This window comes from Narcine bancroftii, chromosome 4, assembly GCF_036971445.1.
Source record: "Narcine bancroftii isolate sNarBan1 chromosome 4, sNarBan1.hap1, whole genome shotgun sequence".
Classification (NCBI taxonomy): Eukaryota; Metazoa; Chordata; class Chondrichthyes; order Torpediniformes; family Narcinidae; genus Narcine; species Narcine bancroftii.
In genome coordinates this window covers 256,813,221-256,827,173 of record NC_091472.1, presented here as the reverse complement: position 1 = coordinate 256,827,173, position 13,953 = coordinate 256,813,221, and the positions used below count along the sequence as shown (strand labels likewise).

The 13,953-nt window shown below is 40.8% G+C and overlaps 1 long non-coding RNA gene across 1 annotated transcript; it reads left to right on the top strand.

The window, feature by feature from the left end:
* The first annotated feature begins 2,840 nt into the window (after window positions 1-2,840).
* LOC138760102 (uncharacterized) lies at window positions 2,841-13,713 on the top strand. Its single transcript, XR_011355407.1, has 4 exons — window positions 2,841-2,905; window positions 3,876-3,943; window positions 8,542-8,662; window positions 13,614-13,713. It is a non-coding gene; the product is annotated as an uncharacterized lncRNA (long non-coding RNA).
* Window positions 13,714-13,953: the final 240 nt, after the last annotated feature.

The following is a 13,953-nucleotide window of genomic DNA, read 5'->3' as shown; positions in this document are numbered from 1 at the left end:
GGGTCAATGTTAATGTTAATGGGGTCAATGTTAATGCCATCTGGTTGGAGGGTGCCCAGATGGAAGGTGAGGTGTTGTCCTCCAATGTGCAGATGATCTCAGTGTGGCAGTGCATGAAACAATGGACAGAGAATTGAAATGGGTGAACACTGGGACAGAGCTGAGATGCTCATTGAAGTGAGCTCCCAGTCTGCGTCCAGTCTCTCCAATGTAGAGGAGACCACAATTGGAGCACCAGATGCAGTAGATGACCTCTACAGATTCACAAATTAAGTGTTAACCCCATTGTTAGGCTCTGGACACTGATTTTAGAGTTCCTTCATCAGAGGAGATATCCTCATGACATCTGCCCAGTCAAGCATGCATTTGGAATCTTATGTTTGAATAAGATCATCTCTCATCCAAAACTCAAAAGCATTGCTTGTCCATTCCCTTTAATAATAAGCCAATCACACTGTGAATCTAGTGAAATTTTTGTGTTTCAACTCAAATGGTTAACCACTAAAAATAAAGGTTCCTTATTCTTGTTAGTAATTTGACATGTCTCTGGAATGATGGTGAATCATCTTGATTTGATGGGACAAATCAGACCATTCAGCCCAATTGCTATACAAGGAGTTGGTGAGACCATTCTTGGAGTACTAGGTGCAGTTCAGATCACCCAGCTGTAGAAAGGGCATTAATAAGTTGGAAGGGGTGCAGAGGAGATTCACCAGGATACTTCCAAGACAAGAGGGCTTGAGTTGTAGGGAGAGGATAGATAGCCAGGGACTTTATTCCCTGGAGTGTAGGAGGCTGAGGAGTGAACTTATAGAGGTATATAAAATGATGTGGGGCATGGACAAAATAAATGATCATAGTCTTTTCCCCAGGGCAGGTAATTCTAGAACCAAAAGGGCAAAGGTTTATGGAGAGAGGGGAGAGATAGAAGAAGCATCAGAGGGTCAAGTTTTTCACTGCATATCTGGAATGAACTGGCAGAAGGAACTGAAAGAGTGGGTGCAATTACAATGTGCAGAAGATGTGGACAGATATATGGACAAGAAAGAAATGGGTTATACTCAGGCAATTGGGACAAGCTCTGAATGCTAACTTAATTGAGTTAAACCAAAGGGCCTGTTCCATGCTGTCTGACTCTCTGTGCTCAGTGTTCAAGATTTCTCTATTCCATCTTGCTATTCTGTTTTTTCTTATCTTGCCATTCCCTTACAACTTCATCTGTTATTCATCCCCACTGTGAGAACGAGATCTGAATTCTCTTCACTCGCAATCAGAATCAGAATTTATGCCATCAATTAGTCACAAAATTCATTGTTTACAGCACCATCACAGTACAAATTACATTTAAAACTACATAAATTTGTGCAAAAAGAAGAGAAACTGAGGTAGTGTCTGTGATTCATTGTCCATTCAGAACTCCGATGGCAGAGGGGATGAAGCTGTCCTTGGTCCTCGTGTTTGTCTTCATGCTCCTGCACCTCCTTCCTGATGGTAGCAGTGTGAAGAGGGCATGACCTGGGTTGTGAGGGTCCTTGATGATAGAACCTGCTTTTTTTTTTAAGTTACCACCTCTTATAGATATCCTTAATGGAGCGAAGCCCATGATGGCGCTGGCCAAGTTCACAGCATTCTATTTTTTTGTCCTGTGCATTGGCTCCTCCATTCTATAGAGTGTTGCAACCAGTCAATTGATGACATTTCTCGAGTTCCTTATTGCATGTGGAGAGGATGAGCAAATTTAAGTTCTTGGAAGTCATCATTTCGGAAGATCTTCCATGGACTCAACACACTAATGGCATTGTGAAGAATGCATATCAATGCCTCTACTTCCTCAGGAATTTGGGGAGGTTTGAATGACACCAGAAACACTGGCAAAAAAAATTCTACAGATGTGTGGTGGGAAGTGTGCTGACTGGCTGGATCATGGTACGGGGACACCAATACCCCTGAGCGTAAAGCCCTTCAAAAGGTAATGGACACAGCCCAGGACATCACAGGCAAAAGCCTCTCTACTATTGCTGTTGGAGAGCACCAGCAATCATCAAGGATCCACACCACCCAGCACACACTCGGTGCTGCCATCTGTAAAAAGGTATAGGTGCCACAAGACTCAGGCCACAAGGTTCAGGAACGGCTCCACCATCACACTCCTCAACAACAAACTCAATCTGGAACTCGTTTAAGAACTCTTAGATGTGTATTTTATGATTATTTTTTCCTCTCTGTATTGCGCAGTCAGTTTATTTACATTTGTTTTCTGTTTACAGTTCTTTATTTGTTTACATGTATACAATATGTACAGTTATTTAGCACTACCAATAAATGATAATTCTGCCTGGCCCTCAGGGAAAAAAAATCTCAGGGTTGTATGTGATGTTATGTAGGTACTCTGACAATAAATCTGAAATCTGCAATCTGATGAATATTTTTACAGTGGTGGCCCTTTTTTATAGACTTTCGAACAAACAGAAATATCTCTCCCTCTTCCCTATCTTTGCTTATTTAATGGACATCCTTCGGTCAGTGCGCACCTGTCTATTTTCCAGACAGCAGAGCCCAAACTTGATATTCATATTCTTTCATCCCAAATAGACATGAAAATAAGGCAAGTCTGCGATATCTTAATGATGAATGACTTCCCCTGCTCTCTCCATTCTGCATCAATTCTGCATCAGATTACCTACCCCAAATACAATGCAGCCAGAGATTAGCTGGAGCGTGGTACAAATCAGCACCCGTACGTTGGCCAATGAAGCATGGTTTTCCAATCTGATTGTTGCCATGCAGAATGATCTGATCAACAACCCTAGCGCAAGGAAGGTATGATAAGCTACCGAAGTGGAATTACAAGGAATAGCTGCAGCACAAAACAGTCGTGCTGAATCCTCAAAGTTGAAGTTAAAAGGTAAAGTATTATAGCAATGTTTGGAGACATAGTTTGAATCCGATGCTGTTTGTAAGGAGACTGTACATTCTGCTGTGACCTGCGTGGGTTTTTTCCAGGTGCTCCGGTTTCCTCCCACTTTCCAAAAACATATGGGGTTACTGCACAGTAGAAGCCGATTTTGGCCATTTAAACCCGTGCTGCCCAATTACACCCAAATTAGCTGACAACTCCTCTACATTTTTGGAGGGTGGGAGGAAACCAGGGTGCCCAGGGAAAACCCATGCAGACACAAAGAGAGCAAGCAAACTCCTTACAGACAGTGAACCCGGGTCGCTGGCACTGTAATTTGTGCTAACCGTGCTGCTCCACATGGTAATTTGGTAGGTTAATAGGTGTATTTGGGCTGCACTGGTTTCATGCTCTAGATGGTACCATGCTGTATCATTAAAAATTAATTTTAAAAAGATATTTCGAAGAAACATTAGTATCAGGAAATTTAAAGCAATGATAATGATTTTGATCTGAAACAAGAAAGTCTGCAAACGCTGTGAGTGTAGTGAAAGCACAAAATTGCTTGAGGAACTCAACGGGTGCTGCAGTGTCATAGAAGGCAAAGATATAGAACCAATATTTCGGGATTTAGTCTCTCAAGCTAAAAACTCAATTATGGCCTATCGTAGCTACACAAGTTTTGTTTTATTAGGTTCCAAAACCTTTGATTTGCTTTTGGAACATTGTGTCTTCCCAGTTTAGCAGCCCAGGATTACAGTGCAGTTTCCTTTAAAGATTGTAAGTGTAAATTATTTCCGATCGTGGGTAACTGCGATTCACTTCAATATCGATTGCAACTTGGAATGTTTTCAAAATTTAGGTTTGTTGGTTTTCCATTTTTAACTATTGAATGTGAAAATCTTGCAGAATCTGTCGTAGAATCGTTCAACATGGGAAGGGTTAATTCACACAATTGCCTCTCTCTGGCTCTTTCTAGGAGTTATGCAACTCACTTCCTGCAGGAGAAGGCATGCACAGAGACAGCAGGGATCAAGGGAAATTCAGGTGGGTAAATTAACCCTTTGCATACTGAATGATAGATTCTGCCTTTTATATCAATTTCTTCTGCTCTTCACCTTGTTACGGACCTTCTTTTGGTTCTTTCCAGCCATCTCCTTTCTCTGCAAATTAAAATTTAGTTTGTTTCCAACTTGTCCTGGGTTTTTTTTTTCTCTCCCCACAGGCGCTGCCTATAATCTGTTGAATGCTTCCAGCATTCTGTTTTTTCTTCATCTAGTCACAGAGCCTGGAGACAGGACACTGAGTCCCATTTGTGACATGAGACAGTATTACCGTTTAATGTCATATACATAAGTACTATGCATAAAGTACACTACCAATGGTGTAAATTAAGATTACAATGCTCCATAATATAGAAAAATAGATAATAAGTGTATGTAATGCGAAGATAAATAAACATTCACAGTTGCAGTTGGTCCAAAAGGACAATGTTTCAATCATTCAGGCACTGATCCCATTGTTTTCCAATGAACAATGCATGCCCAAGTACACACAGATCCTACTTCAACTACTAGGGATCATTAACTTGCAAGCCTGCATTCTTAGGTGGAAACAGGATAACCTAGGGAGCTCTCGTGGCCACGGAGAGGGCATGTGTGCTCCACGCAGACAGCAAGTGAGTGCAGGATTGAGCCTTACTCACAGGAGGTACGAGGCCACCGTTCCACTAGCTGTGGCATTGTGCTGTTCCCTTCCTGAAAGCTGTGACTAAATCTGCTACCATCCACCTTCTCAGCTTGTCAATCACAAGCATTCACTGCACAGTTCCATTGGCAAGGTCAGTGTTTATTGTCCTGGTTATTCTTCAGAAGGTGAGCCACCCTCGAGAACTTTTATGTATCTATTTATTTTATTTGCAGCACAGTAGAAGCTGATTCTGGCCATTTAAACCCATGTCTCCCAATTAACCTAAAACCCCATACATTTTTTAAGGTGGGAGAAAACTGGAGCACCCAGGAAAGACACATGCAGACACAGGGAGAACTGCTTACAAACAGTGCTAGATGCAAACCTTGGTCCTTGGTGCTGTTATCGCTTCTGTTAGGTGTGAGAATTTCTGCACTTCTTAAATGTTAAATTTAAATTTCGACATTCAGCACATTAACAGGCCGTTCCAGCCCATGAGCCCATGCTGCCGAATTATATCCACTTGACCTACAACTCTGGTAGGTTTTTGAAGGGTGGGAGGAAACCAGAGCAGCTGGAAGAAACCTATCCAGACACAGGAAGAATGTACAAACTCCTTATAGATGGTGTTAGATACCAACCCTGGTCACTGGAGCTGTAATAGCTTCTATTATATTAGAGAACTTCTGCAACTCCTTTTGTTTCTGGAGTTGCCCTTTATCACTCATCAATCACAATAAGGACCAAACTCACCTGACACCCAAGACCTCCCTATCATCCATAAGGTACAAGTCAGCCTTCATTGATGGGATGGCAGCAGAGAGAGTCAGTAGCTTCAGGTTCCTGGTTGTCAACATATCGGCGGATCTCTCCTGGACCCAGCATCGAAGCAACTGTGAAGAAAGCACATCAACAGCTTAACTTTCCAAGATGTCCGAGGAGATTTGGCATGTCAACAAGTATTCTATTGAAAATCAACAGGTGAAATGGTTTGATATTTATCATTTGCCTTGCCTCATGGTGATAATTTAATTTTCACTATTGTATGCATCAATACACAGTATCTTATGTACCTGTGTGGCTCCAGCAAGTGCGAATTTCAGCATGTCTGTACATTGTACTTTAGTATATAACAATAAACTCAGATTGACATTGATAATACTGTGGTGGAAAACTCTAGACTTGCCTGGATGAATGAAACTCCATCATCTCTGAAGTACCTTAACAAAATCCAGACAAAACTAGAAGTGATTAGCGAGTTTAAGGTAAAGGAACCCTGAAGAGGCAGTGAAGTAAAGGAAATTATTGTTGCATGAGAGAGAGTGTTGATTGGAAAAACACTCTAATGGGGAAGACAGCAGATTAACAATGGCTGGAGTTTCTGCAAAAATAGAGGAAAGTGTAGGACAGGCACCTACCAAAAAGAAAGAAAATTGTGAATGGAAAAATGAGACAATTGTGGCTGACGCGGGAAGTTAAAACCAAAATAAAAATAAGACAAGGAAGTGAAAATAAGTGGGAAACTATAGGACTGGGTATATTTTAAAAACTTAGAGAAGACAACTAAGAAGGTGATTAGGAAGGAAATTATAAATTATGTAAGGAGATTAGCAAGTAAATTGAAAGAGGATACCATAAGTTTTTTTTAATATATAAAGAGTGAAAGAGTGAGCAAAATAGACATAGGACCAATCGAAAACAATGCTGGAGAAATTATAATGGGAGATAAGGAGATGGCAGAGGAACTGAATGAATATTCTGGAACAATCTTCAGCGTGGAAGTCATTAGTGGCTCTCTCAGAAAAGTGAGTGCAGTCATGATAACAAGAGAGAAGGTACTTTGAAAACTAAATGGTCTAAATATAGATAAGTCTCCAGGACTGGATAGGATGTACCCTCGGATTCTGAAGGAGGGAGCTGCAGAGATTGTGAAGGCATTGGTAATGATCTTCCAGGAGTCTGGCATTGTTCCAGTGGACTGGAGGATCACGAATGTCACTGCTATTTAAGAAGGGAGTGAGGCAGCAGAAAATAAAGCCTGACATCAGTGGTTGGGAAGACATTGTTCCCAATTGTCAAGAATGAGGTTATAGAATATCTGGAGGTGCATGAAATGATAGACCTAAGTCAACATGTTTTCTTAAATTTTAGAATTTTTTTTTTAACTTAGACATAGAGCACAGTAACAGGCCATTTCAACCCATGAGTCCATGCCATCAAATTCACCCAATTAACCTGGAGTCCCCGGTACATTTTGAAGGGTGGGAGGAAACCAGAGCCCCCGGGAAAAACCCATGCAGTCATGGGGAGAATGCACAAACTCCTTGTAGGCAGGGTGGGATTCGAACCCAAATCCTGATCACTGGTGCTGTAAAGACATTGCGATAACAGCTATGCCAACCATGCAGCCCTTAAAAGAAAATCATCCATGGTGAATCTATTGCGATTTTTTGAGATTACAAGTAGAATAGAAAGAATAGATGCAGTGGATGTTGTGCATTTGGACTTTCAAAAGGCCTTCAACAAGGTGCCACACATAAGGTTGCTGAACAAGATGAGAGCCCATGGAATTACAGGAAGGAGACTAGCATTGGCTGGACATGAGGAAACAGAGAGTAGGAAAAAGGGATCCTATTCTGGTTGTCTACAGGTTACCAGTGGTGCTCCGCAGGTATCAGTGTTGGGGCTGCTTGTTTTTACTTATAAATGATTTGGATTATGGAATAGATGCCTTTGTGGCTAAATTTGCAGATGATATAAAAATATCATGGTAGGGGAGGTGATGCTGAGGATACCGAAAGTTTGCAGAGAGAATTGGATAGATTAGGAGAATGGGCAAATAAGTGGCGGATGAAATACAATGCTGGAAAGTGTACGTTCGTGCACTCTGGTAGAAGAATTAGATGGGAAGAGTATTATTCAGATGGGGAGAAAATTCTAAAGTCAAAGGTTCACTTGGGTGTCCTTGTGCAGGGTACCTGAAAGATTGACCTCCAGGTTGCATCAGTGATGAGGAGTTTGAGGAGATTTGGTGTGTCACCAAAGACTTACAAATTTCTACAGGGGTACCATGGAGAACATTCTAACTGATTGCATTACTCTCTGGTTATGGAAGTGCCAAAGCACAGGGCAGGAAAAGGTTACAGAGATTTGTGAACTCGGCCAGTGTTATCATGGGCACCAGTCTTCACTCCATTAAGGATATCTACAAGAGGTGGTGTCTTAAGAAAGCAGCCTCTATCCTCAAGGACCCTCACCACCCAGATCAAGCCTTCTTCGCACTGCTACCATCAGGAAGGAGGCACAGGAGCCTGGACTAACATTCAACGGCTCAGAAATAGCTTCTTCCCCTCTGCTGTCAAGATTTCAGAAAAGACAATGAACCACAGGCACGACCTCACTTTCTCGTCTTTTGCACTCAATTATTTATTTTTAATTTTATTTATAGCAATATTTGCACCTGTAATGCTGCCACAAAACTTCAAATTTCATGACGTTCGTGACAATAAATTCTGACTCTATGTCATGTCAAAAGTGATTGCAAATGTGTGCATCTTCCTCACTTTACCTGTTCATTGATTACTTTTCAATTACTTGACATTTACAACATTAACACCCTGACTTGCTTAGCAATATGATGGACAAATAAGGACAAGGCGGGGTGTGGGCAAAGATCCCACTTGTTTCTCTAAAAATAGGGACTGCATTTCTGTCATGCCACTATTGGCAGGGTCAGAATATTTATAGTACATCTCAGCTGATGAAGTATACATTTATCATGTTCATACTGAAGAAAATAAATACCTTCAAACTCTTTCCTGTTGCAAGCAAATCCTCTGGAACATCTGTTTCCTTTCAGATAAGAAAGTCACCTGAATTCTACTATTCTAAAATATCCAACTTCTTGATTTTCTTCTTCTATTAAATTCCTAAATAGAATTTTTTTGTTATTTCAGTCCCTTACGATGTGCCAACGTTCATCAGTGTGATGGGGAATGGGACTGATAGGAAATCTTTGCAATCTGGTATTGACTCAGTGGGTTCAAAGGAAACTTACATTGAAAGAGTGTATGAGAAGTAAGTAGTTTCTTCAAACTAATAAGATAAGAACTAGATAAAGGTGTTAGTGATCTTGGTTTAAGGATAATTTGGGATACCTGGGGAAAATGAGCTCAAAATAATGGAGGAAATTCTTTTAATAAAGGGTCTTCAATTTACCAAAACAGAAATGCTGAAGGAACTTAGTGTCCGTAGGAGGTAAAGGTAGGTATCTTACTGACATTTCGGGTCTGAAATGAGAGAAGTCAATGTCAATTACATCTGGTTAGAGGGGGCCCAGACAGAAGATGAGGTGTTATTTCTCTAATTTGCAGGTGGCCTCAGTCTGGCAGTGCATGATATTATGAACAGACATGTTAGGAAGGGAACAGGATAAGGAATGGGTGGCCACTAGGAGATCCATGTCATTGCGGCGAACAGAATAAAGATGCTCAATGAAGCATTTTCCCATTCAGTCCCTCTGATGTAGAAGAAACCACAAAAGGAGCACTGGATGCAGCAGATGACCTCTGCAAAATCTTCCTGGGGTCCCCATTGGTGGTGAGGTGTGGGCACAAGTGGAGCATCTCCCGCAGTCACAGGGGTAGGTGCCAAGGATGGTGAGGGAGGAGTGGACAAGGGAGTCACAGTGGGAGAGGTCCCTGCAGAACATGGAGATGGGAGGAAAGGGGAAATCATGTTGTTTGAAGAATGAGGAAATATCTAATGATCTGGCATTGAAGACCACATCCTGGGAGCAAAATGATCGAGATAGAGGAACCGAGAAACAGGGATGGAATCCCTACAGAGGACAGGGTGTGAAAGACAATCCTGAAACAGAAGTGTCTGTACTGCACTGGAATGTTCACAGGTTATTTTTTGTGTGTGTTCCTTTTCTGGAATGGGATTCTGATTTTGCTTGTTAGCAGTTCACTTAAAAAAGAAAAGAGTATTCTTACCATAAAAGTGAGCAATGTTGTTTACAATTCCTTGCTCAAGAGTGGAGGCAGAGTTTTGCGGTTACAGTTTATTTCTGATCTAAACTTATTCTCCAACTTTGTTTCAATTATTTTCATTTTAATGATTAGAATACGGTAGAAACTTCTTCTAGCCCATGAAATCCATGCCACCCAATTGCACCTGATTAACCTCCCAATCCCATACATTTTTGGAGAGTGCAAGGGAACTGAAGCACCCGGAGGAAACCCACAGAGGTCATGGGTAGAGCGTATAAACCCTTGAAAGAATGTGCTGGATTCAAACCCAGGTCACGGGGTGCTGTAATAGTGTTGTGCTAACCTCTGTCCAGGGCCGCTGACCATGCTGGGTACAAAAGCTTTCCAAATAGGTGCTCTGAGAACTCGTGGTGCTCATTTATCCTCAGTGGAGGCAGACTCTGAATGGTCTAGTTACCGACATGTACTAACATTTGTGCAATGCTGAGGCCATCACACACACTGCTCCCCTCCATCAATTTCATCTATAATTCCCACTGCCTTGGAAAAGCAGCCAACATGTTAAAAAGCATACCATCCCCTGCCACACTCTCCCCTCAACCTCAGAAAGAAGATTCACAAATGTGAAATCACGCACCACCTGATTCAAGGACAGTTCATTTCCCACTGTTACCTGACACCTGAATGAACCTCAAAATAGTAAAATTATGTTGCCATTGCTATGCATCAAAGAATGCTGGGTGCCCTTTGTGATATTGGCTGACTTCTTGAGGAGCATCTCACATAGATCTCTCTATTAACCCTACACCATTCATCATTAAATCACTCCTTAAAACTTTCTGCTTAATATGAATGATCTCATCTTCTGCATTTGCAACATATCTCCGTTCAAACCCTCCAAGGACAACGTAACCATCCAATGTCCCAAAATGAATGAAGGAGTGTCGCTGACTTCTAACAAAGGCTGTTAAAACAACTGAAGCATAGCTTCTTCCCTTTGCACTCCATATAATTTTTAGTCTGGTCACTCATCTGATTTAGTCAGGTCAATCGTCTGAATGCTACTGGTATCATATAACTCAGTACTACCTGTTGCATGGTCAGGTGGTCGACGACTAAACTGGCATCTCCACCAGGCTTGCCTGGGGCGGAGGGTGGCTAGACACCCTGAAGGATGAAAAACGAGACCTGTTAAATGGCGGACGAACTCTCTCATAGGGTCTATGGCCATCTAACAAACACGTGCCGTGAAGTGTGGAAAGGGAATCCCTTCCATCAAAGCTTGGTCTGGCCATTCACTGCAACATAACTTACCCCAGCTGTCATGGATCTTGGAGGAGATATTGAGAGGGTAGGTATGGACCTGTGCAACTCCCTACTCAGCTAAAATTCATTCACACATTCTGTTCCTTTCTGAGGGGTGAGGTATCCTCACAGTGCCTGTGAAGGATCAGTCTGTATAGCCACTTCAGGACCCATATATCAAACCCCACAAACTAAACTGAAAGGAACCATCGTCATCCTATGGGATGGAGAGCCAGAAGAAAGGATTTGAAGTACTAAGTATGAGATATCTGCTCACAAAGTAAGTTGATCACTGCATCTTGGAACATGTGGCATTAAACTTGAACTTGAGGTTATGATAATAAAGGCATGATTCTAGGCTTTAGCAGACGATACGTTCTCACAGTAGCTGAGTTGGGCCATTGAGTGGAGATCAAGGTAAGAAGTCTTAGTGCTGCAGCACATGGACCAAAAACTAAACTTGGGATAAGGTCATTGCAGTAAAGAGTAAAGTCTACACAATTGGGACCAAGTGAACTGGGCAAAAGAATGTCATTCAGTGATCTGCCCTGCGTGATAGTTGCTGCCACAGACTAACTTAAACTCAACAAGAGTCAAATGAACAGTAAATATGGTTTTGTCATCTCCTAAGGCCCCAGTATAATTATCACCAACCATTGACTTCACTCAGATCAATTAACTTGCTGAGGGAAAGTTCTGCACATAATTGTTCAATCAATAAAGAGGTCTTCCTGCAGTAGTTATCACAATTGAAAGGTCAGCTTTTATATCGAAGAATCTTTTGCAAGTCTGACAGTGAATAGTAATTATATGTAAGAAACTTTACGTGTCACAGTAACTTTTTCAGATTGAGAATTAATCAAAAGTGGTTTCATTTAATATTTCCATACCCTACTTCTATGAATAACTCAATTGCCAATTAATGTGTGGCTCAGCTGAGGACTTCCATAAACAGCAGATGCAAAAAAGGTTGTTTGCAAATGTTTGTCTTGCAAGACCTAGAGTTATTTTGTTCAGCAGCTCCTGGGGCTCACAGTACACAATTCATTAAAAACCAGGAGACACGTACAAAAAGCAATCAAAAAGGCTAGCGCAATGTGGACTGTGAGCTCAAAGGGACTTGAATACAAATGAGAGCAAGCTACGCTTCAGTTGTTTTAACAGCCTTTGTTAGAAGTCAGCGATGCTCCTTCATTCATTTTGGGACATCGGATGGTTACGTTGTCCTTGGAGGGTTTGAACGGAGATATGCTTCAAATACAGAAGTTGAGATCGTTCAGATTAAGCAGAAAGCTTTAAAGAGTGATTTAATGATGAATGGTGTAGAGTTAATAGAGAAAAAGCTGTGTCCATGCTGAATGGATCAGTTACAAATGAGAATAAATTTATGAAAATCCACAAGACCAGAAGCGAACATGGATGCAAGGGATAGGTTCAACTGAAACTTTCAAAGAAGGTTGGAAAGAAAATCTAACACCAAATTGTTAGAATAATGGAAATGGAGCAGTGATTGGAACCATTTGCAAGTGAAGTGGGCTCTTCAAATCCATTCACTGGATGTGGTTTTTGCCATCCATGTCAGTAATTATTGAACTGTTCAATTCGATTCTTGTTCCGGATACCACAAACACCTCATTATTTGCTCCAGATTCCAGCATCTGCAGTCTCTCTTGACTCCAATTAAAGTCATAGAGTGGAACTGCAAGGAACCTGCCATTCAGCCCAACACTTCCATGCTGACCAAGATGGCATTGCAGGCTAATCCCATTTATCTGCATTTGGTCAAGATCCTTCTTAACCCTTCCCATCCCCACATTTGTCCAAATGTCTTTAAGACATTGTAATTGTATTCACTTTGATAGCTTCCTCTAACAACCAATTTAACTAGCCTGCAACTCAATGCCAAAATACCACATGCACATGGCCCACTGATACAAGTAGTGCAAAAAAATTGCAAAATGGAAAAATTCCATTAAATGTCAAAAAATAGATGTGGAACCAAAAAGGACCAACAATATCACTACCGATAAAAAAAGTTAATAGATGTCGCCCTGAGGCAGTTAGTTTCAATTGCTGCAGAGTACTTGTTCTTCGTCAGAACTTGTTTTTCTCTTCGCTTTTTTGAAATCGCGGCAAGGTGAATTTTCAGTTTTTAAAATTTCTGTTTCATCAGTTTATATAATTTTTTTTTAATTTAGTTAATTATCTATCTGATTTTATTTGTTTTCATTACACTCGATATGCCTTTGAAGAGACGTCGTCCAAGTGAAACTCTAGTCATGTCCTCTCATTTACATTCAACACTAGAATGAGTTTTAAATCCAAATTTAAAGTAGATGATGTTTTTTTGATTGACTTCCACAATTTTTTTTTCCCATATTGGAATTATAAAATTTGGTGGAGCACACAAAAAAACATGGCATCACTGTTTGGCAGTACATAAATGTGTGAGAAACTTCACAAAAAATGAAGTTCACCAAGAACCACTTGAGAACAAACATGACTAATGCCCATTTAGATGAGGTATTGGTATTAACATCAACAACTATGTCACCTAATATCAAAATGCTTTCAAACAACAAACAAAAACACGTTTCCCACTGATTGAGCTGCTGTATGCTTAAGGGTTAGTTATTTTGTTTTCATTTTGACTAATTTTTCTCCTTTTTGATGCATGTTTTTATTGTGTCATTTTAATGACTAACTCGTGTTTTTTGGTGCATTTCCAGATTTGAAGATGCCTTCCTGACCTGAAATGCACCATCGTAGTTTTTTGGAAGGAAAATGGTTGATCTCAGTGCTTGAATTTTGTCTGTGGATTGTTTTTTTAATAAATTATCGTCAGTCTGTTCATACATTGTACATTACATACTTCAAGCAGAGACAACAAAAACTTAAATGATGTAATGTCTGTGTTTCATTATTTACTTAATTTATGGGAGCATCAGAGCAGCCCGCCGTTCAACCACTGACACACCATCCGGCCCACACATGATAAAAGGTTGCCCTCCCCTGCTCTAGTAGCTCATTCCAGATGATAATGATAATGAGTTTATTCTCATACACGTT